The 24,883-nt window shown below is 44.7% G+C and overlaps 1 long non-coding RNA gene across 6 annotated transcripts in view; it reads left to right on the forward strand.

Annotated features, from left to right (window-relative positions):
- The window catches only part of LOC135911933 (uncharacterized), a 469,826-nt gene that overhangs the window by 427,402 nt on the left and 17,541 nt on the right, over window positions 1-24,883 (forward strand). The window lies entirely within an intron of this gene.

Raw genomic sequence — 24,883 nt, forward strand, 5'->3', positions numbered from 1 at the left:
AATTATGAATTATGCTACGAGATCACAGTGAGATAATTCTAAAGCGAACAAAACAAATACCAAATAAACGGGCACTTGCCTGAAAGTTTCCATCATGCCAGTACTGCCGACCGGACACGTTGCAACTTCTCGTTTCAGCCTTCGTGGATCCATCTTCCAGTGCGTACGAACGCTTTGCTTTGAAGTGCGGCACAAGTAATACACAAAGCATGGGCCACATCTTTTTCTACCCCGCGCGCAAAACTAATCACCCGTTTAAAATTATCTCGCACAGCGCGCGACGCGAACGCACGCACAAACGAGCATGATGGCGCAGCTTCCGCCTTCCCGTCCTGCCGGGCGCCGAAGTGATGGTACAGCGTCGGCCGTCACTTCCGGTCGCTTTTCATTGGGCATGGGGCAGCCGCGCAAATTGAACGTTTATTCTGACAGGTTTGCTTGCTCGCATGGCCGCCTGTTTGCTGCTGCTTCGTTGTGGTCTCTAACTAGAGCGGTGAGGCGGGTAGTTGTTACTACGTTTTGTGCCGGGCATTTTATTTTGGGGTGGGGGGCGCAGTCTGTGCTGCATCACTGAGGGTACAGTACACAAATCGGGACCGTGAGCGAGACGATCGGCGCTCTTCTGCTGGTGCAATTAGATTATTCGCTGCGTCCGAACGAAGCAACTTTGCGAGGTCACAGCGTAGTTTCAGCGATATCATGGCTCGATAAAGACGCTCACATCTTGGTCGTGTGACAGCGACGCGTAAACATTCATGAGGAGACGGAAGACTGCGTTTGCAAGTGCGTGTGCTCTGGATAAGAAATTAGAGCGTTGACGACACCAGCCCTTAATATATAGGCTCAGCCTTACAAGCTGTATTTGAGGGTGCACTTAGAAAGCAGATCAGTAGCTTAGTAAACCTCTGAATGAATTAGGCAAGGTACGTGGAAATTCGGGTTTGAGAACTTCCAACGTGATCTCGCCTCTATAAGTCTTCTTTATGGATTCACCATGCAAATTGTACGTTGATGCCATTGTACAGCAGAGGCTCGTCCAACAGCACGTCCCTGTTTGTTCAGCAATGTATCCAAACAGCTTCTTCCATTTCACCACTTTTTGTTGGGCTATTAAGGGCACCGAAATATTAGTGCAGAATTGCGCAAGTTGCTCTCGTGTTTTCGCTCTGCTACTGCAGTTTTTCTAGAAGTGTTTAATTGCATGTTAATATTCCTGTGAGCACGAAAAATAATGATAATGGAATTGTAAGTGAAAGGGCGTTGTTTTTCTGGATGATACATTTTTGGAGTGGCCGTCATGCCAGTAACATCACAATCCTTGAAGAAATATCGACAGTCACTTAGGAATGGGAAAACTTGATCGCTTCACGCATCTACACTTGCAATTGTCACGTGACCATGATACGTTAGTTCATACATTGTCACGTGTTCTTCACAATTCTACCTTAATCTCCCGTAATCCACCGTGCTATAGTTTGCACGAACCTTAATGCAATTTATTCCACCCTTATTCACATTATTTCACATTATTTACCCATAATTGCTCATACTTAAAGTTGTTGTATTTACTACCTTCTGTATCACTACTGACGTCATACAAGACGGTGATGACTTCACATTTTATTTATTTATTATATACATTCAAGGCCTAGTAGGCACAACAGAAAGAAGTGGTGAAAATATGCAATAATTGCAATGCAGCGCAAAAATAGAAAATCAAACCATACGATAATTTCAACGGCAACCTTGAATTAGTGGTGTCACAAATTGAGACTGTGGAGGCGGGAAGGCGGTTGCGTTCAGTGGCTGTTCTTGGCAAAAAGGAAGAATGGCACATCAATTTTGTGTTGATGGTCGATGCGAGACGAGAACTTGGTGTGGTGAAAAGATTTTTTTTACGAGAAGGGTTAAATTAGCATATTCTATGAAAAAGACAGAGACGAAAGTATTTGCGACGTAACCAAAGATCAGGTTCACCTAGTGTTGTTTTCATGGACATGACGCTTAAATGAAGTGAATAATTTGAGAGAAGAAAGCGGGCGGCGCGGTTCTGAATGCTTTCAAGGGAAATGACAAGATAGGCCTGAGCAGGGTCCCGTATGGATTGTTGTTGCGGAGAACGCCACCTTTCCTACCTGAAAGGCCATGAAACGCTTTCGCAATAAAAATGCAATACATACACACATTGCTCAATGCGTGGACGTGTACACGTTACTCAGATTTATGCATCAATACGTTCAACACCCTTCAGGCGTCGATTTAACACCCTTCTTTGAGCAAACTCACACCTTATGTGTGGTATCCACCCTTGTGATAGGGTGCTTTGGCCGAAAAGGGTGCTAGAAGGGTGTGGGCATGGGTGTAAATGCCGAAAGCACCCCTATTTACACCCATAAGGGCGTAAAAATGTTTAGTGTGTGTACTTTGCAGTGAGCGCTTCTCTGGTTTATTGCGATAACCTCGTAACGAAAAAAAAAGAAGTATGAATGCGAACAGCCAAGTTTCTGTGATTGCATGTGACGTGCGGAGCAATATACTCTATATTTCGGACAGTGTGCAAACATCTGCGCCCCATGCTTTGAAAATATCCTCGGTCTATTCGGAGACGCAACGAAGGGTGCATGATTGTGCATTCCTTCGGAATGTTTTGAGTTGGCGCACTTCATTGCCTGCGTTTGCTTGTTCCACAGCTTGCAATTGAAATTGCGCGCCACGCTCTCCTAAACGACAGACACCGGCTGCTTTGCTAAAAATATTTTTGTTATTAAGGGAAAATGGATAGTCCTAGTGACAAAGAAATGACAGTGACACTGCACAGATGGCACTGCCAAGCTTTATAGATAAGAAGACACCAATCATGCTGTAACGCTGGCGCGATAAACCGATCTTCGAGGCATGTCACCGCGACCTGCGCCATGAGCACTAAAGAGTCATTTGTCATTCCTGACGCACAAAACTTAACTCTAAATTTTATGTGTATTTGTCTGGCAAAGCAGGTCGGAAGCTCCTGACGGGCAAGCGATGAAGGTGCAATCAAAATGTCATCAATCAGGTGGATGAGTATAATGCGCCAAACTTTAGTAATAGTCGTGCCAGTGGAGCATCGTGTTGGCTTAGTCAAAGTTGCCCTTGGGTACATTGCCAGAGGTGGTGTTTACAGACGCAGTGTTCATTCCGTGGTGGTTGCCTAAGATATGAGACGTCGCTGATAGAGAGAAGAAGGAGAAAACACTTTGAAATATGTTTCGCATTTGATACACGGGGCAGCCATCCAAGAGAAGTAAACTTTTCTGCTTTAGCGATACGTGAACACTTCGCCAGACTCTTGCGTTTGGAAAAACACCGCGTGAATATCGCAAGGTCGCCTACAAATTATAAAAAAAAGCGCGCATGCAATCTCTTTCACCGCAACCAATTCATCATCGGGTGTGCTTTATGCGGTGAAAGTCGAGGCTTCATTTCCAAACATTCAGTCACTTATACAGTGCTTTTTCGCGGCGGGAGAGAGAGAGAGAAGAATACAGGAAGGCAGGGATGTTAACCAGTCAATAGTCTGGTTGGCTACCCTACACTGGGGGAAGGGAGAAGGGGAAGAGAAAGAAGGGAGAGAGAAGGTGTAGGTACGCGTACGGACAGCACTTCAGTTAAAGTCGCTCGAGCAAACCAGAAGTTCTGAGAAAACACAAAAGTGCCTTCACTGCCTTCTGAGCCGATGATCGGTCGGGACGGTGCTCTAATATTGTCTGTTCACTCAGAGGACGATCGTCTAGTTTCCTCAATGTGTCGGACAAATACTGTCTTTGGGCTTGAAATTGAGGACAATGGCACAATATGTGGTCAATGTTCTCCTCGCATGCGCAAACATCACATGCAGGACTATCAGCCATATATATATATATGTCTCCTATATATATATATATATATATATATATATATATATATATATATATATATATATATATATATGTCTCCTATATATTGTCATTTCGCGGCGGAAATTTCATACTAGTAGGGAGCAGAAAAAATATGAGCAGGCTCTTTTTCTACAATACTCGAGATATAGCCTCAACAGGTCAAAATAACGGATCGTTAGAGATACCATGGAAACATATATTACAACAGAAATGGCAGTGGTGTGTAACAAACTTCGCCTCAAAAAGAAAAGAAAAAAAGGTTGGAGAATATCTTTCACATTAGGTTGTGACAATAAACAGAGGATCGTCTGCTTTCCAAGAACGCGTAACTCATCTTCAACGTTAACTAATCTTCGCTGTTTGTTTTTCTTATTCGAAATATAATCCCACCCCTTATGTAAGGCCCCCTGAAATGGGAGCCTTTAAGGAAATAAGCTGAACTGATACTGAAGAATTCCGGAGAACATTCTCAGTGAGTCTTCACTGTAAAAAAAAGAAAAAGGAAAGGGTTGGTATACTCTGCAGAGATAAAGCAGTAGCATCAGTAAGCGAATGCATAATATTTCCATTATAGTTCCATTATTTCATTTAGAAGCAGTAGAATGGCCTGCCCGCTTCAAACACACGACCCCCCCCCCCCCCCCCGAGCAATGCTCGCGTTTAAATATAAAAAGGTATTGCAATACAAATTTCGTTGACACGATATCGCTAGGAAATGTCGCCTTCCGATTCGATTCATTCGTAAATACCACATCTAGAACTGGACGGAACGAGCGCATGAGTAAATATTGCCGCTTAGACTGCCGACCGAGATGTGGCAGAAAATGTACAGAATGTATACCAGCGCTACGACCTTGGGTTAGGTGCTGCCTCATAAGAAGAGTAAAGCCACAGATTACACCTGTATACGCTTTCACTCATAGATGGTAATAATAATGCGCACGTATTTTAACAGAAGCAGCATTCGCGTATGTCCAGTTCTTGACCCAGACGTTTGGTATAGAGGCAATTTCGGTAATGATAAAATTAATTCGCTCCTATATATTGTCATTTACACCCGTCAGGCTCGATTGACCTACTTACCTTTGTTCAAATACGGGTCATGACGTTAGAATATGGTATGTGGCAGCGTTTCTTGTGCTATTCTAAACAACCATCTACAAGGCCTAGTTTCAAGGCGAGAAGAGATAAATAGAAGCGCAATAACAAAGTTTCTGTGTTGCTGTCGTTTCCCGTGCTGTTTCTAAGAAGGAATGAATGAAGTTCAGATAAAAATTTTGGGCGTCTGAATTTTAGGTGGTGATAGAGATGCTGCTACAGACGGGGTTAGCCTGGGAGCCTTGGCCAGCGATTGCCCATGAGTAGGCTTCATTCAGCCCTGGCTTATGCCGCCCCGCCTTGCATTAAATAAATCTATCTTTCAAATTAGCACCGAGGCCTTGAAGCTATACGAGGTTCACAACGGTATAACATTTGGTCACAAGCCATACTATTAAACACTAACGTGACGGCAGACGCACACAACTTTCAGAAAATAAAAATGCAGCTCTCCGCATTTTTATAATTAATTTACTTACTCCGAAGCGTACCTGATGCTCCCAAGTGAAACAACTTCCATGAGGCATAGGAGCGCGAAGCACGACAGCTTTGCAGCTGAACGAATTGACTGTCAGTTTCGCTAAGTAAATCTTCATATCTCCGGGCAGTAAAGAGGGGGGGGGGAGGGCGGTATACAAGAGTGCAATTAAATTAAGCGTTCTGCAAAGGTCAGCGCTACTAACTGGGATGTGGTATCGTCAGCGAACTGCCTCCGTCATATTTTTTGAGGAAGCCCTTTTTTAAAACTGTCAGCAAATTTTCTCTATTCCGAGAGCTCCGGCAAATTGTGTCTCATTCCTTGGACCACTACAGAAAAAAAAAATTTATGCCACTTCTAAGAAGCTTTTAAAACTACGTTTCATAATCCGCCCCGCGCTTTGTGTGCCAGATGAGGCGGGTCAGATGAGGAACGCTTACTATCGCGGTCAATATGAGCTGCAACATGCGAGCAGGTGCAGCGAGGCTGTAAAGAAAAATGTGTGGAGGGTGTCGCCATTAGAGCAACGCGCATACACCTTACTTTGGATTATCTACATTTTTCGCGGAGCGATAATACACTGGCCCACCGAGCAGCTATCGCTGCATACCGGATTAACAATAAAAAAAGGGACAAGAATTATTAAGTGCCTAAAGCGACACCTTCTTTAAGTTGAGGAAGACGACGACCGAAATTGGGGTGTGGGAACAGAAGTAGTTCATTCATATGGCGTACTAAACAGACCGTCTCATTCTTATTTCCTTACAAGAAACAAATAAGAACAGTTACGATGCTAGGGCACTGTGGTCCACGATGAAGCACGATGCGCTAAGGGCTAAGGATTTATGGGCTACTCAGCGTGCGACTCTATTATCTCTCCACAAAGAAACCAGACAGCGTAAAGCACGGGGGTATGCTCATTCCCGGAATGGCGAAACCCTCTTCACTTCTTTTTTTTTTGTCGAGAGTGTAGCTGCGGCCACAGCTCGCTCATTGCAGCTCTTATTAAACGCGATACTACCTGGTATTTTGCAGTGGGGGTGTGTACAGCACGTACTTCAGTCTGCAGAGCTAGACGGCTCAGTCTATCATGTGCAACGCTGGGCCCTAGCCATTTATTACCAAGGTTTTAGTGATACACCGAAAGAAGCAAGCACCACTGTAGCATTTTTATAGCGCAACGATCAAGAATGTGGGCATTTCTTCACGTTTTCCTGTAAACAGTTATCCCATGATGGGAATTGGGTATGTTTTCTGTGGCATGAATGCATTTATTGTTTCACCGTCGCCACACAGGCGCTCACGACCATCCCGTTTCAGTACAGGTAATCGGTGTGGCCCATTGTGACGACTTGATTGGCTGGATGACTCACTCGCACTCTATTATCTGCAGTTTTTTAAATAGTTTGTCCCCCTTGAACTTGCCCACTCAGGGTTTCGGGAATATCGAAAGGAAAAACGTTTACCGAGTGTTGGAAAGGCTCAGAGATGTAGGGTTGCGACTGATGTTGTCTAGGTGCGAGTTTTTTTTTCTCGAAATGAATTACCTAGGCCACGTTCGCAAGTGCAGCGGGTCTTCGCGCAAACCCGCCAAAGGCAGAACTGTACTCGCAGGCCCAGCTACGCAGAACGTAAAGAAGCTACAGGCCTATCTAGGTTTCATCAATTACTACAAAAGCTTAACCTTTGTGCAGTTATGCATCCTTTAAATGGGTTGCTGTTAGCTTGGTCCCCCTGATACTGAACAGCTGAAAAAACGTTGGCACTTCTAAGAAGCAAGGGGCTGCTAGCGTCTGACATTTCATAACATTTGCGCATTCTGATCTAGCTAAGCCGCAGGTCCGGATTCGTGACACCTCACCACATGCCCTTGGCAGGCTACTTGCCCAGCGGGAAGCCTCTGGAAAAACGTCCCGTTTCCTTCGCATCATGGCGTTTAGTAGCTGCCAAAAATAATTATAGTGATCTAGACAACACGCGCCTTTGGCCTAGTGTTTGGCACCACCAAATCGAGTGAACATTGGTGGGGTCTGCAATTCAAGCAAGTGAGGAAGTACAAATCGTTGTTGAGCTTACTGGGGAGAAAATGCAGCACTGGTCCGTATATTGTGTTATCCTGGCTGGACGAAGTAACAATCTGCACTCGTTCCTTGTACTGACTGGCTTGAGTCATGTGTGCCACTCATGTGTATCACGGAAGCCACAGTTGAGCGCTATCACACATGCTGTGATGTGAATACTTATCACACTAAGATCTTCTCAAATATTGGTGTAATAACCACTGGAAGCCATAGCAGTGCGAGTTGAATTTGCCGCACAAAACAAAATCTACTCCACATAGTGACGACGTGCACGTATCCATAATAAAAGTCACGAAAATACTTTTTTTATTACTTTAGAGCAGTCTTGAGGCCAAATTCGCAAAACTTATCATTTGTAAGAGGCGTTCGGTGTGGGTTAGCTGCCTTCGCTATTAATGCGCGCAACAGCCCCATCAGCAGCTGTTCCTAAATGTGGTTCTGGTTTTGAGAACAGTTTTGTAGATACAAGCATTACATTTCAGCCCCTGATGAATTGTCCGCCCTGCTTTATGTAACTGCATGTTCTAGCAAAGAGAGTAAGAACACCACCGCCATTTGTTTTTATTTCTAATGGCTGCAACTATATAGTGACAGAATTGCAGACAGTAAGCGAGGTGCAGAGAAGTAAGCTATAAATGCTGTGCCACTGCTTTCAATATAACAGGTGTTCTGTTGGGTATTATATAAGGTAATTGTTTTTGAACCCACAAGAGTGTCATTACAAAAGCTTTAAAGAACAGGTACCGAAGCTACAAAGAGCTAGAGAGATTTAAACTGGCCGGGTGATGCACTATTCCTGACTGCAATGTATCTTTCCTCCCGAAAAGAAAGATATGATCAGATGGACTATAAATAAAGTGCATAAAACTGTGAAAGGTCATAGTGATTTTTTCTTTTTCATAACCTTAAGGTTATTCCGGCAGGGACATGCGTATTCCACCGCAAATCATTGACTTAATCATATTGCTCCTTTCAAATGCATCCCTTGGTGATTCGAAAGCGGCAGGAGCGAACCCAGCAATTGAAACAGACAGGATTTTTCCAGGGCCGATGTATCGCAAGATGCTTCTAAATGGGGCATGTCCGCTACGTGAGCTCCAACGTGAAGCCTATTGTGACTATGGTTATATACGGATGCCTAAAATTCCGTCAATACGTCCAATTAGTTAACAATTATGTAAAATAACGGTAATTTTTAGTTTTAACGAGATCATATCAGCAGTCTATGTCGGTAGTTCCCAATGTACTCGATAGTCGTCACTGCGTCCTCAACAAACCTATGCCACAACACCCAATGGCTCACACAGTATTCGAATATATTCAAGTGAATATCTGTTAAAAAGAAAGAAGTTCATAAAATGCGCATTTCGCCAGATTGTTGCATCAGCCAGAATGTTAACATGAGACTATGAATGGTTGTGTTAAGGTCGTGGTTTGAACAACATCAGCCATTTAGAAATGCCCGCAAACGCCGTCTGTATCACACAGGGCGTATTCTGTATATTTGAAGGGCAGCAATAAGCGCGCGGGATAATAATTCACCTGCGCGCCTGTATTGGTGGCGGTAGTAGTATTCCTACCGAAATGCTGTCGCAGCCACAGCCTAAACCCTTCAGGACGACTGTTATAACCTATTCAGTGAGTTTGTGCAAAGATGCGTTCGTGATTTGCTTTTGTCACTCGCTCCAGTGGAGGCAAGGAAAAAAAAGCCCAGATATGTAACATAGAACAAAGTGAATTCCCTGCATAGAGTCTGTTGCTTCATTTCACTTTTATGTATTAAGTATTGCTACACGTAACTACTTTGCTGAAGGCACTACTAAATCTGATTGGATGCTGTCCTTGTCACGTTCTTTAAAAGGATCATATAATTTTATTCGTCGCCGTAACAATTGCAATGAGCAGTATGCTTATGTATATTTCTTGCGGGGTGTAAGAAAATTGTTTTTATTAAGAAACGTGACATCATGAATCAACACAAATTTATACATTTTTTTATTTTTAGTATTTAGGATGGAGTAGCAAATGCGCAGAGTATCAACGTAAATTGACTTTTTTCTACTGCACTCAGCAGCACCTTCCAGCATCATTGTGTAACACTGATATGGTTACCAATTGTGCGTAATAGTTCGCGGTGGAAGGGGCTAATGGTTGGTAGCGCAGGTTCTTCTGGTTTTGTTTTTCTTGGATGAGTAGTGAAAACGGACACTTGTGCCATCGCTATGTGTCGGTTTTACTTGTTGTGACACTTTTTGTTTTCTCATGTTAGCGATGCTAACTGAACAGTGCATCTTTATTTTTGTACCTTAACCCACACCCCCCTGCATTTGGCATTAAACCGGACACGCGCCCCTTTGACCTCCCTATCTTTCCTATCTGCCCTCAAACCTAGCGCATAATGCGCAGAATTATATCAGGGTTTGGCAGTTAACTATTGAAGTGAACTTTTAAAGACCTTTGTTCTTACGTCTTGCGTTTTCAAATTTGGCTTGTCGTCATAATGAGGCGATGGAACGTTTAAAGGGTTTTGCGTTTCTCCACTGTTCATCAAGCTCAACCTGCTGCCCTGATCCTATCATTGGCTCCCACGCTACTCCTTAAGCACGCAGAAAGGAGTAGGGGGGGGGGAGTAAATCTGTAAGTGCTCGCTTGTCAACCAAGACCTGCAGAATGAGTTTTATGGGGTGAAGGCGAGCACGATGCGAGCGCTAACTGGAATAGGGGTGTCAACGAGTTCCGCAGAATTCTCAAGGGCTTACTTGTCCCGCATCGCCTCGGATTACCACTCTCTCGGGCTGCGTCCCGTAATTTTGAGCAGAATCCACGAGGACGTTTGACATTTTCTGCGCTAGTGACTGCGATGGCTTCGAAAGGTCAGCGTATATCACAAGACGAGAACCTGAAACCCAAAACTCATAGAACAGAAAAATGCGCAGGAGAGGGTTATGAGAGGTATAGTTCTCTCATATGCAGAGATCTCGTGGCTTGTATTCTTATGACATTTTTATAGGGGACGAACATCTGCTAGCAGATCCTACGTAATCGCTCGGTTTTCCTTGATCAAATTATAGGCAGGATAAGTCACTGCAAAAAAAGAGGATAAAAAGAAGCGAACAAGCAATGTATTGACAACAGAAATCAAATGAGGCATTTTATCATTGGCTTGATATCTGCTTGTTTGTCACGACTTGACCGAAAACACTAATTTAATGCTGGTAACTGGTATTCATTGTAAGAAACATGATAAGCTTAAATTCTTTTACTGAAGCTAATACAGCCAAGTTCTACACACTAAGCAACAGACTACCTTTTGGGAAAATAATTTTTTATTCAAGTGGGTTGCAAACCACGTGAAGTTTCCAACTGTGTAGCTGAATAACAAAAAATACCGGCATACTGCACACTGCTTCAATTAGAACATCTAAAGTAGGAATATGTGATGTAATATATACGGCTCTTAAGTGGGCCACTAATGTTTAAGTATTACTTTTGAGAAATCCTTGTAAACAGCTGAATAATTTCAGCTAACATGTACACTTGAACATCATATTTATCCGCTTGAGCTTACCGAAAACATGCAATTTACAGAACTGCAAAATCTGTTCTAGATGCACAGTTAACGAAGGATTCGTAAATTTTATGGCATTTTTGGAATGAAGAAACGAATACGGGATGATTTTATCAATATATTCCAAGCCCTATAGCAGAGGTCTGTTTCCTGCAGGCTCTATAATGTAGCTTTATATCTGAAATGCAAATAATTTCATTCAATTGAGTCATATATAAGACCGGTCGCTTATACCGGGTGTCCCAGTTAAGTTGGGCTAAGATATAAAAAAAAAACAAGAGCTCTAGAGAAATCGCACCGACTGCGTGGTAACCGCTGTCGTGTGTACTTACAGCCAGTATTTTTTCATGGCGAAGTGTCTGTAATTGTATTGAATTAGTCAGCTTTTTCATTATTGCTTGAATCACACACGTATAAATTACAAACTTGTAGGACACCTAAATGACCTCCGCATCAAGCATTTGTTCTGTGCTAAGCTTTACCTCGTTGGTCTTTCCGAGAAAAAAAGAAAGCGTGCGAAACATCCAAAATACGAAATAGATACGCGCTCGTGGGCCGCTACTCAAGTTCTTTCAAGCAAATAGCCACGGATACAAGGCTTTCCTTGCAGCACCAGGGCCGCTATCTTGTACACGTTCGAAAAGCCGACGTTCCATTTCGCCTCGCGCGATTGTGCAGGCTGCGCTGATGTCACGGCTTAGGCCTAGCTAGTCCAATCGCGTGAGGTGAAATCGAACGTCGGATTTTCGAACGTGTACAAGATAGCGGCCCTGGCAGCTCGATACAGGGCTTCACGCTATGTGATGGTCGCGGCCTCATGAGAACACGCCACTGACGCATCGACAGTGGAGCGGGGCCGTAAGAGGGGGGAGGGGATTGCGAAGCCGGGCAACCTTGACAGCGCACTTGGGACTAATTTTACACGCTCGTCTTGTTCTCTAGATAGGCGTGCCCGGAACGTACGTTCCTTTTATTCCTTTTAGCAATAGAACCCAACCTTGTGCAGGCAGTGTCCACCTAATGCGTCTTGGCGAATCTGTACGGCCAGCATATGCTTTTGTCGGGTAAGTAAATCATTTAGCTTGACGTGTCAGCGCGTAGGTTATAACGGGAGGTCTCAGCGGTACCACGCCAGTGACCTGTTCTTTAAGAGCAGTCATGCCCTTCACGAATGATCAGAAGGCTAAAAGGATCCTGGCTCGGCAACACTGGAATGACAAGACTAGAAAGGCAGCCAGGCATTTCCGGATGTGGCATTGTGTAGGACGCCCTAGACCGTCAAAAATAGTTAGAACTTACGAAGTCCTTTGCGAGACGGGCCGCTTCACAAGAAAGCGATGCGGGACTGGGAGGGTAGTTCAAGAAGCGGAAACGGATGCTTTGACATTATTTGCTGCTAATTCTCACGGTAGCGTGCGCGGAGTCCGGAAGCTCGAGGTCATCAGTGTAGAGGATTAAAAAAAATCATATGCTCCCGTACCGTGCACACATTTAGCAAAAACTTGAAGGCCGAGATTTTAAAAATAGACTTAACTTTGCCAATTGAATTTTCACGAACTCTGAAGAAGAGCCGGACTTTTTCATTCGCGTGCGTTGGATGGGTGCGGCTAATTTCTCAAGAAACGCACCAGTTAATCTTCACAACGTGCACTACTGAAGTGGTAGGAATCGGCGCTGATTGGCACAAACCCGGTGTTAATACCAGTGGTTGTTTAATGTGTGGTACGGTATTTTTGCTGGCAACGTCATCGCGCCAATGTTTTTTGACAACACGTACTCTTACGACTCAAAGCTACGTCAACGGCATCCTCGAAGGCCCCGCCCCGTCAACGACGACTGTTGCAACGTTCTACTTGCGCACCTTCGGAACATCTGGTTTCAACACGATGGTGCCCCTGCGCATAGTAGCAGTCACTCTCCAGCATGGCTCGACAAGCGTTTTCCTGGACAGTAGACTGGCGAACACGGACCGGTATCCTGGCGAGCAAGGTCGCCGAACATGACACCGCTGGACTTCTTGTGGGGCTACGTAGAAGATCGCGTGTATAGCAGCGAACCTAACACACCGGACACCCCAAAAGCCAAAATAAGCATAGTCTGCTGAGAGATTCCGACTTCGTTGGTCGAAGCTGCAGTAGCACAAGCGTTGGAAAGAAACAAGTACTGTATTGCTTCCGATGGTGACCTGTTTGAGCACGTGCTCTAAGTGGCAGTAGAAAATAACTGCTCAAACCTGGTGAATACGGTGAAACCTCAAAACGTGTGAATATTTAATGCAAACTCATGCTATCACCCTACCCCTACATAGAAATACTTGCGACAAATATAGAAATAGGTAAAAACTGCTTTGTTCTCCGTCTTTCAAGAGACAGAGACAGAAAGAGACAAGAGACAGAGGCAAGTTCAAGAGACAGAAATGATAAGTGGCGAAACCAGTTTCACCTTTGGATGTTTCTTTGTCGGCGAATAGACGCCTTACATGCTGTCGGTTTATTCTTTATTGAAAGTAACTCCTCAGTAGCTCTTTCTTGTTCTTCCGAGAGCTGCCTTTTTTGTTCCGTGCACTTTTGCGGGCGGTTTTTTTTAGCATTGGTTGAATTTCCTTTGTAGCTTTGTTTTATGATGCACGAATGTTAAAGCTATCCCGAGTGCCTCATGATCGAGCACAACATTCTTGCGTCCGCAGATGCTTACGCTTACCGCACCACGCTAGTTAAGTCGCGAAATCTCTCGAGCCATCCTGCATGACGAAGCCTTGTACGATGGGGCAATAAACGAATGCAGCCGTAAATCTTTCAAAGGTTGCTTGGAGATGCTTGAGTAGCGGCGCGCGAGCGCGCATCTATTTCATGTTTCGCGTGTTTTGCGGGCTTTTGTTTTTTCTTGAAGAAAACGACCCGGCACATTTCAGCACAAAATAAATTCTTTATTCGGAAGATATGTAAGGCGCACTTCAACATTGTAATTGGCAGGTTTGCGATTCAAGCAATAATTATAGAGTTCACTAATAAAAAGCCATTCCTTAATATTTCGCGATGAAAAAAAAATACTGGCTGTAAGTACACATGACTGCCGCTACTATGCAATCGGTACAATTTTTCTTTGTTTCTTTTTTTTACTCTTGGTCCAAGTTCACTACATGGGACGCCTGATATATGACCGCAAATAGTCGCTTGGGTCGAAGAGTGTCTGTTTTCAGTCAGCTGCCCGCTGCTCAATCACTGGTGTCAATTGGCCGAAAGCCTCTTTTCTACAGTTGTACATGTTCTGTTCTTTGTCTATTTGTTTTTGTCTATGTCTACAACTAAATGAAAGCAGCCTGTGATACAGCATTTTCATGATTAATAGCATTGAAACAGGATAAACTGTTGCCACAAACATTTGCTGCACTGACTAATGTCGAGAAGTATTGAGAGCCAACGTTGAGTCGCCTAGCTTCGTATTCGGCGAGGCCTCCAATTCATGTGTTCATTAGCTGGCCAAGGCCTGGACTTCGAGAAGAGCATTGATCCGTATGGACACATTTTTTTGGCATTATACTGTGTTAGTAGCATTGCTAACAGACATAATATCGACGACGTAATCGGTAACAACTGCAATGCACACAGCGAAAATGGTACATAAATATTTTTTTATCTGAAAGGCAAATTTAAAGGTGATGCACGTCTGCGCCAATTTTTATATGGGTCCACGTTGCACCTTTTGTGAGTCAATAGAGTGGCGTAGTGGGAAATTTGTTGTTTATCGAAACAAATAAAGAAAGAAATGAAGGGCATGAAATAATTTTATTGCGCTGTGACGTGGCTGTAGCTGTTTAGCGAAGTCAGTGAATCAATAAGCTCAGGAAGACACGAATGCTCCTATATTCTCTGGCCTTAGTGTTCCTCGCAGGTGTACCTCTCTCCTGGAGCAGCGAAATGAACAGCATCCTCTGCCACATGCTCATGGCAGACAAGACGTGCCAGCTGCGAACAACGTAGGCGACACATTGATCCAGCCTTTTCGGTGGAATGAACAGTCCGTTGAACATGACGTCTCTGCGCAACTTACTACTCCACTTGAGATGTCGTTTGAAGAGGATGTCCAGTAAGGTGCAACCTTCTTGTTATGCATGTCAAAGTGCAACTGTATATAACGAATCTCAAGATATAAGAAATTATTGGATATAACCAAGTACCAGAAAATTCTCAAATGTTTTCGCCAATATCAACGTGTACGCACATAAAACATTATGCAGATCTCATGAATCGTTAGAATCGTTGTAAGCAAAGTTTCTGTGCTGTTTGCTTTAATTGACGATAGTTAGCAGTGATGTTCACGGCGAATGTTTAATTTATTCAACGTTTTTTCCAACGCGAGATGGGTGAGTTAATGTTAAATGTTACCTTGCTTGCACCACTGCTGTCTGTATGTCTGCGTAATACACAAAACACAAAGGGAGAGGTGTGTGCTTGAGGCATTGTTGCGTGCCATATTTTATAACCTCTGAGAGGGTTGAGCATTGTCATTGCCTCACATGGCACGTCGCAAAATTACAGAAGCATTAAACTTTGATTGAATTACGGGGCTGTACGTGCCAAAACCACCATAGGATTACGAGGCAGGCCATAGAGGCGCACTCCAGAATAATTTTGGCACCGTGGTGTTCTTTAGCGTGTCCCTAAATCAAAGTGCGCGAGCGTTATCCCGCATTTCTTTGCCTTCTCACGACACCCTCCCCTATCCCTCCCCTCCCCTTCCCTTGAATTTGTATTGGAAGTACAAGCAAAGAGTGGCGAGGCTGTTATTCACTCGTTTCTCGACATTTATTTGCAGCAGTTAGCATTTAGGAAAATCAGTAAAAAATATTCGAATTTAAGATTAGGGCATATTTGAAAAGCATATCGTATAGGACACGATTCGTTTCGTTATTCGAAAGTTTGAAATATTTGCACACACATAGTAATTTGTGAGTACGGCTTATGCAACACCCTTTTAAACATCGTCAACACTTCATTGTAAGCTGTAAAATCGCATATTGAATTGGTCCACTTTGAATGTCCTAGCAGATACCATTTTCAGATCTGCGATATCTGGCCTTAGTGTAGAGTTACGTATTCGTATACTTCACGTTGCTGTTTTTTTTAAGGCTTGGAGCTGTTCGACAATTTTTGTAAAGAAAGCAGTTGAGGTCCCTAATCAAAATTTTGCTGCGCAGACCTGCTAGAATTTAACTCTCTATCTCTGAAACGTAACATACTTCAATCATTCAAGAAGGCCCAGCCGTTGTCTTGCCAAAGCATTTATTCGTTTTACTTACATCCTAGTGGATAAATACTCCTTTTAGGCAAGTGGACGTGGTCAGATTACGCGTACAGCACGAGCACGTAAAACAGTAAAACCGCCCGACACAACATGCGTAAATACCGGTATAGGCTGGATAACGCAACGTTGGGCTGCATGATCGGACCTTGAAAGCTTATTGCTTTCTTTGGCTACCGTTACGGGAGAGTGCTCGCGTATTAGCCCGTGCCGACGTATCCGTCACGACTTACGTCACTTGCAAAAGTATGCACCAGAGCCGGGAGAGGGAAGCGGTGGGAGACGAGCACGTGAGTTTTGTGACCTTCGAAGGTTTTGATAATGTGTCCAGCTGTCTAGTTTGCATGTAGCATACTATAGTTACTTTAGACGCCGTGGTCGACATTCTGTACGCGGCCCTATAGACACCGGGCTCCGTAAATTTCGACTTCCCGTTGTTCATAGCACCAACTATCTATGGAGCAGTATACAAATTCATGATAAATTTCATGATTTTTGCCGCAAGTTAAAACACACAAAAACAGGAAGACACATAAAGACAACGCAGGCGGCACTTCTAACTGATTTAGTTGTAGCTGTCACCCATGAATGTAGTTACATGTGTCTTTATGTGTCTGCCTTTAGTGTGTTTTAACTTGCGGCTCAAAAAATGTCTTTTAGCCAGCATCAACTCGGCCAACAAGCAGTTCTGTTGCAACAGATTCATGATAACTGAGTAAAACATGCGACAACCGTTTATTTCTTCCTGAAGGAGTTGTGAGCCCTCTCAAATGTATTGCGTTTTTACTTTTCTTTGCACAGTTCCAGAGCAGCGCGCTCCGCGAAAGCGGCGATGATGGCAAGGATCTCCCCACCACGGACTTCGTAAACGAGAGTCCCTCGAGGAGGAGCAACTTTGTGCGTGGTCCGTCGCACTGCCGCTGGAGCACTCGGGCTAGAGCGGTCCAACACGAACGTCAGGTGTCGAACCTGCGTTAGACAGGTCACATCTACTGTAACGACGAAGTGGCCACTGACACCATTGCCCACAATTCTGGCATACGCGTAGTTACCCAAATATAAAACGAAAAACACTCCAAGCAGCACTGTCAATAAGGCGTGAATTACGACAGTAATGGTGACGTGTAACGCCGATGATGTGCGCGATAACTCCCAGGTCACGTTCCACGAGTTGAATATAGGCGTTGGCAGGGCCAGCTCCCGTGTAGCTTAAGGACATTAGCGAAGGGGGGTCATCGGAATACAGAACCGATGATACGGGGGCTAACCTCATTAACGAGTTCAGGAAAGTCAGGAAGTCAAATGTTCGTCGAATACTGGGGTTGACATGGATAGCTCACAAAATCAAAAGGTGGGCGAAGTCTGAGGTAAGTGATTCTCCGCGTGTCGCGAATGCGCCGCCATCTTTTGAGCAGGAACGCATCACTGCTGCCGTTGTCGCTCGCTTATACTTTCGTTCTTCACCACCAGCTCATCTAACGTAACGTAGACTAAGGCACGACACTATCTATCACGCAGCCTAACACGCAACACAAGTTCTACTGCTTTCATTAACCACTTGCAAGAGCTCTGTCGTCTCGTGCTGATCTGGTTTCGGTGTGTAAATCTGCTCAAGTAGAAAATATTGGCACATAACGGCAGGCTGGGTGCAACTGGGCACGTTCAAGTGTTCCAAGTTGTCGGTCACGCGTACTAGCAAAATCTGCGCATGACCGTTAGCAAGGCCTCGAGCGTAAAAAGGAAGCTTATAACTTCCTGCGTTTCTGGATGAAAGATGGCGCCCTTGATGAGACTAAGACTGACTCTCGATGAGGCTAAGGTTGTGCAGCGTGTTCCCTGGCGCAGCCTTGGGAGTCGTGCGAAGTCTTGCGAAAGAAATATCACTCCGAAAGCCTTTCCTCTAGAATATTGTCCCCGTAGTTTTGTGAAAATGGCGCTAGGAGCACACTAAAACGGCTTTATTGGTTAGTGAAAACATATTTCGCGAATAGCACATGCTAGTGTGAACATCTCAGCCAAATTTTCTGGTCGTACGCGACCCGTAGGTCACTTTTTCCTCACGTTCTCCGTGTTGAAGCAAGGCCGCCTTCCCATCCGTTTCTAAATTCCTAACGGCTTGCACACATGCTTAGATGTTTCGGCAGGTGCTGAAATTCTCATGTATCATAGAATCCTGCTATTGGCTCATAGCTGGCGATAATAACGCTGTCACGATCATTTCACTTCTTCCCACTGTTACTGTGCAATTTATTGACGCAGTTTAAAAAATTCACTCGCTGTGGCGGCCCTGCGAAAATGGATATCCAACTGCAACTACAGAGGAGGGGTATGCAGTACTTTATTGTTTGGGATTAATAGGAATGATAATGTATAGTAATTTGAATAATGGGAGTAATGGTAATCTTGCTCCTATGCCGACACTGGTCTTACTGCCGTTTCCTTCCCTTTGCCACTCACACCTCGTATTTACGGTCCTGCCGTGAGTCATATGTGTTGACTACCCATAGCAAAATGCTAGTGACACGAATTCCCACGTTGAAAGCTGCCGTCGCCTTAGCAGCCTGTGCAACAGGAATCTTTACAAGGAATCGTATATGGGAAGCGCTACGTGCTTCGCACTGTAATGGGGAGCGCCTTATCATCAAATATGCGGTTCGGATGTTTGTTTTCTGCATGGTCTTTATTGAAACGAATGATTTTCTGCATATTGCATGCGTGATTTCAAGGACTGTACTATTTTCGCTTTACTTTGCTGTGTGCTTGAAGCCTGATTCACCTCCGACGTGATTCGACCGTGTGATGCACTACCTCCAGGATCGGCCCACAGTTTTGCTGCCCGCGGAGATGGACGCGAAAAATGCCGACCAACGAGAGCCAAGCAGCTTCGCCGTAATGAACAGGCTGAAGTAAGCGAAATGCGTTTCAAATTTCGTCAAGAGTTGCACACTTCCCAAAGTACGATTATCGTATACGTACTACCGCAATATATTACCAGCTAACGTTCAACCACGATCACCCGCGTAACACTGAAGCTTTGACCACGCGGCTTAGCGGCTATCGCGTACCTTAGGTCTCGCTAACTTGAATTAGTTTTGAATACGCAACTAGCCTCGACCCACGCACAAATTTAGGATCAGGCCACATGTACGCTTGACAGCACGTGCTCGCACTTGGCTAGAAGTATTGGCAGAGTTTGCTTTGTATTGAGCAATTGCGCAAACCGCAGAATTTCGATGCGGCTACTATTCGTCGGTCAAACTGGCGCAGCTCTAAAAAGCCGTTTCCCAAGGCGTCTAGCCAGGAGCAACCAGGAGCGAGAGGCACTGGGCAGGTGTAGTCTGGCCTGGACTTTGGTGTTGTCACAGGCTAGTTGAGTGCCCAAACTAGCACAATTTCACAAGGCCCGATGGCTAATACATTGACATGCAGTGGGGCCATCGTTTCCTGGCTACTCAAACGTTCTGGTGTAAGTAGACGATCACAATCAATGTATTTTATGTCAAAAACAGGGATAATTAGGTGATATTTATATACAGAAGGATAGTCCCGTAGTTAGAATCTTAAATCAGGCCTCCTGTGCATAACACTTATTCAGACCACCACGGCAACTTGCGAAATCTTCGATAGCAAAATGGTTTATGATGCAGGGCACAAAGGAGCACAAAAACAGCAGTTTAATGCCTTTAACAATAACAAGGCTGTGGATTTGTAAATATTAGAGAAAATACTTAGAACTGTTCTTCAAAATTAGAGCATAACCCCTGATAAAGGAAAGTTGGATGAAGTTGAAAGTGCTGAAGTTCTGTATTAAACTTGTGAGCGTTCAGCAATTTTACAGAAATTGGTAATGCGTACCAGAGAGCAAGCTGAGGAGAGTGATGACTTCTTGCGTAATTTGTGCGAACGCTCGAAAGAATAAAGTTATTTTCTGCAAATCTAGCTTTGTTTGTATTAAGATGAGATTCCCTTGCTATGATGGCTACTGGAATATTGTCTCTCCATGCCCTAAAAATAATAATGGAAAAGTTATATTTAACAGTATCAGTCACGCTCAATATATTACGTGCATGTATTACCTGATGTGCACTCGTGCTACGAGGCGTTAGGTTACTTATTTTTCCCTATGATTCAGTGATAAAGCTAATGTCAAGGTCAACACAAAAGCACAATGAAGTGTCATGAGCATGAAAAATGAGAAATAAGGCCATGCCTTAATTAGAACACGTGCGTACACCATTTTCTCTAGTCCCGTCAGCTATATGAAGGTCCAATTTCAGAAGGCGCTTTTTAAGCTTGTAGCGCAGCTCAGAAAGAGCAAAAAGAAGGTGGTAGGGGTAACGAAATGGAACGGAAAAACAGAGTGAAAACAGAGCGCTCATTCTGTTTTCCGTTCCCTTTCATTACCCCTACACCACCTTCCTTTTTGCTGTTTCTGAGCTGCGCTACAAGCTAAAAAAGTCATGACATACGAACTCGTCCAAACTGCCACGCTTCAGAAGGCGATCAAATTCCACACCTAAACAGGATGATGAACTATTCTGATCAATTGGGTGTTGATGGAAATGGAATGAAGGTGCTCAAGCAATCACTAATGCCAGGTAAAGACGACAAAATTGGTGTTATTATGAGTATTCTTCAGCTTATTACATCCGCACCGCTTCAATATTTCCTCGTGATCTTCATTTAGCGTACTTATTAGCGTTGTTACACAATTGTTAGAACTATAATGGTGTAATCAGCGTAAGAATGCACTTCGATGAGGAGAGGCAACTAGGCAGATCTTTATATTATTTGAGAAAAATAGGGGTTCCTATGTTAGTAGTACCTTCTTTAGAGTAATATCAAGAAATGCTAACGACTAGTTCCGTATCTTACAACTGCCGATTAGAAGTGCAGCTCTATTTCTGCAAAATACGATCAAAGTATCTTTTCGAACTGCGAAAGAAGCTTTGTTACGAATAATTAGATCATACAGCTCCTGACTAGTTAGTATTACTTACGCTACAAATAAAATTTCTTTGTTAAGTACAACTCTCTAGCATGACGTCTTTCTTAAGATTAGGCCATTGTAAACGCGTAGAATGATAGCATTGCAATCGGTAATGTCTGTGTTAGCAATGCCAACGGCCGGTGGGCCGGCTGAGTTCGAAAATGCATGCTCGATAAAGGTGCCATAGGCATTCTCAGCAAAGTGAATAGCGAGAGTACTTAAACATCCATACCCAAAACAGCGAAAAAAGGTGCTCAAATAGAACACTTAGGTGACGTAGTATCCAAAAATGGAATTTTGATATCGTTGAACTCAACATGTGACAAATTTTCCATGGCTTGACGAAAACCGCAACTCGGTAACTTAGCAGGGGCTGAGTCAAAAGTATACATAGCTACACAAACTCGTCTCTTTCTGAAGATACGATAGTCGCGCGTCATGAACTTATTCAGCGCAGATGACTGGTAAGAAGTCATGGTGGATGGTAATTGCAATGAAGGGCCAGAATACAAGCTGTTACATTAACAGAGGAAGGTAAGACACCTTTACTGCGGCAGTATAGCAAGCACTAGTGCCGTTGCTGCGAAGAATGGTCGACGGTAGATGTAGGCGGCCTTTAGTGATGCCGTGACTAGCCAGCACTAACCTGTGGTCCCCTGTGAAGATCCTGCTTCGCAAGTTCACCTGCTTGATGACATAAGGGGTTGATCCAGCAGAAACGCCAAATTCTGTGCTATGCGAGAGGAATACGTGAGCCAGCGCGTGAGCACTACTACCGCTGCTGCCAAGGAAATGATCTATACGGTTAGAAACAGTGCGATACTGGTGGTCATGCTGGTGGAAGTACGTAATTCATACAGAAGTTCCAAATGCAGTTTTCTTGCTTCAGGCTGTTCGTTAAGCTACGACAAAAGTATACACAGTAATGGTAGTGTATGATCAAATATGTCAGCCCAAAAATAGCGAGAATGATGTTGAAAAAAGCATGTGAGAGAAAGGCGACTTCGTGCTCCGCTTGCGAGCTCCTGGCTTCGCACACGACTGAAAATTTGGCGATGTTCACAGCAGCAGCGCATGCTATCCGCGTACTTTTTCTCTGTTTATCAGCACCCTTTTACCCCTACAAATGCCTAACGCACCTTTTGTATGCTGGAACGTTTGAGACCTTGAAAGTCGAATTTGCGCACGCAAAACGTAAGTAGCGATATTAATAGGCTGGAGTCAAATTCCAATAGTGGATAAGCTTATGAGTCGCATCACTAATGAAAACAGTGATTCTTGCGATTCGTATATTGAATTGCTTTAATAAAAACACACTATTCACAGCGAGAAATAAAGGTGTGCGATATCTTTGGATTTACTTTGATGCAAATCCAAAACTGTGTTGTGATTTTTCTTGGATGCCTTCAACAGCGAACTGTGCAATGTAAGTATTAGGAAACTTCAGCAGCAAGCGGCCTCGTAGCGGGGCAACAGCACGTGACTTCTACTGCAATTTGGGCAATGCATGTGTATCACTTACCACAGGTACAATCCATTAAATGTGTCTGAATGACTTATCACGCGCCTCTGAACTGGCGCATACGTATGTATTGTGTAGGCAGAAAAGGCACAGGTAACAGTGGCAATTCGCGTAGGTGAAGCGTGTAGGCAAAAACGTGCGTTTTTTTTATTCTTTTGTGGCTCGGGCACGCACTTTGCTTTTGTGTTCCGACGTGGAATTCTGCACACGGGAGGAACAATCGGGGTAGTTTAGCCAGTGTGAGAATTGCGGGCGTCGCCTTTCCGGCCTTCAGTGGCTTCGTGACCTTGCAGTGTTGTATTTGAGAACGTAAGATTTGAATGCATTACGCTGCTAGAGTTCCCACACCAAATCGTGTCGCGGAACGGTAGGCGATGCAAGCGTATGTAATACTCGGAGGTGGATGCAGTGGAATGTAGCGCCACCGTGCAGCCCGTTGCAACAGGTGGAGCCGCGTGCATGTTGAAACCGACCGCACGACGTCGCTGACGACCCCCCCCCCCGAATGCATGTCAAAACCGACGGTACCCCATCGTTGATGACCCCACCCCCCGAATGCATGTCAAAACGGACGGTACCTCATCGTTGATGACCCCCCCCCCCCCCCGAATGCATGTCAAAACGGACGGTACCTCATCGTTGATGACCCCCCCCCCCCGAATGCATGTCAAAACCGACGGTACCCCATCGTTGATGACCCCCCCCCCGAATGCATGTCAAAACGGACGGTACCTCATCGTTGATGACCCCCCCCCCGAATGCATGTCAAAACCGACGGTACCTCATCGTTGATGACCCCCCCCCCCCCCCTGTGCATGTCAAAACCGACGGTACCTCATCGTTGATGACCCCCCCCCTATGCATGTCAAAACCGACGGTACCTCATCGTTGATGACCCCCCCCCCCCCAATGCGTGTCAAAACCGCCGGGACCTCATCGCTGATGACCCCCCCCTCCCCCAATGCATGTCAAAACCGACGGTACCTCATCGTTGATGACCCCCCTCGAACGCACGTGGAAACAGACCGGACGACGTCACTGATGACCTCTCCCCCTGAACTGCATCAACGGCGACGTACGGGCTGCTACTACATACATATGGGGGGGGGGGGGAGTCATCAGCGATGAGGTTCGGTCGGTTTTTACATGCACACGGGGGGGGGGGGTCGTCAGCGCCGTCGTGTGGTAGGTTTCAACACACACGCGGCTTCCTCTGTTACGAGGATTCTGGCTGCACGGTGGCGCTACGTTTTACAGGATCCACCTCTACGCGTTACATACGCTTCCATCACTTACCATTCCGAGACACCGTTTGGTGCGCAAACCCTGTAGCACGGTAATTCATGCAAATTTTACGTTCTCAAAAATCGCACTGCAAGGTCACGAAGCCATTGAAGGCCGGAAAGGCGATGCCCACAATTCTCACACTGGCTTAAACTACCCTGATTGCTCCTCCCGTGGGCAGAATTTCAAATCCGAATGCAAAAGCGAAGTGCGTGACCATCCTTTAAGGGTAAAAAAACGAAAAAAGCAGCGCTTATACGCATACATATACGTTTTTTTTTTGCCTACACGCTTCGGCTACACGAATTGCCGATGTTACCTGTACCTTTTGCGCCTGCACAATACATCCGTATGCGCCAGTTCAGAGACACGTGATAAGTAATCCAGACATTTATTAGACCGTACCTGTGGTGATACACATGCATTGCCCAAATTGCAGTAGAAGTCACGTGCTGTTGTCCCGCTACGAGGCCGCTTGCTGCTGAAGTTTCCTTGTACTTACATTGCAGAGTTCGCTGTTGGAGGCATCCAAGAAAAATGACAACACAGTTTTGGATTTACATCAAAGTAAATCCAACGAATTTGTACAGCTTTATTTCTCGCCATGAAGCGTGCATTTGTACTAAATGAATAAACGAATCGAAATA

This window comes from Dermacentor albipictus, chromosome 9, assembly GCF_038994185.2.
Source record: "Dermacentor albipictus isolate Rhodes 1998 colony chromosome 9, USDA_Dalb.pri_finalv2, whole genome shotgun sequence".
Taxonomy (NCBI): domain Eukaryota; kingdom Metazoa; phylum Arthropoda; class Arachnida; order Ixodida; family Ixodidae; genus Dermacentor; species Dermacentor albipictus.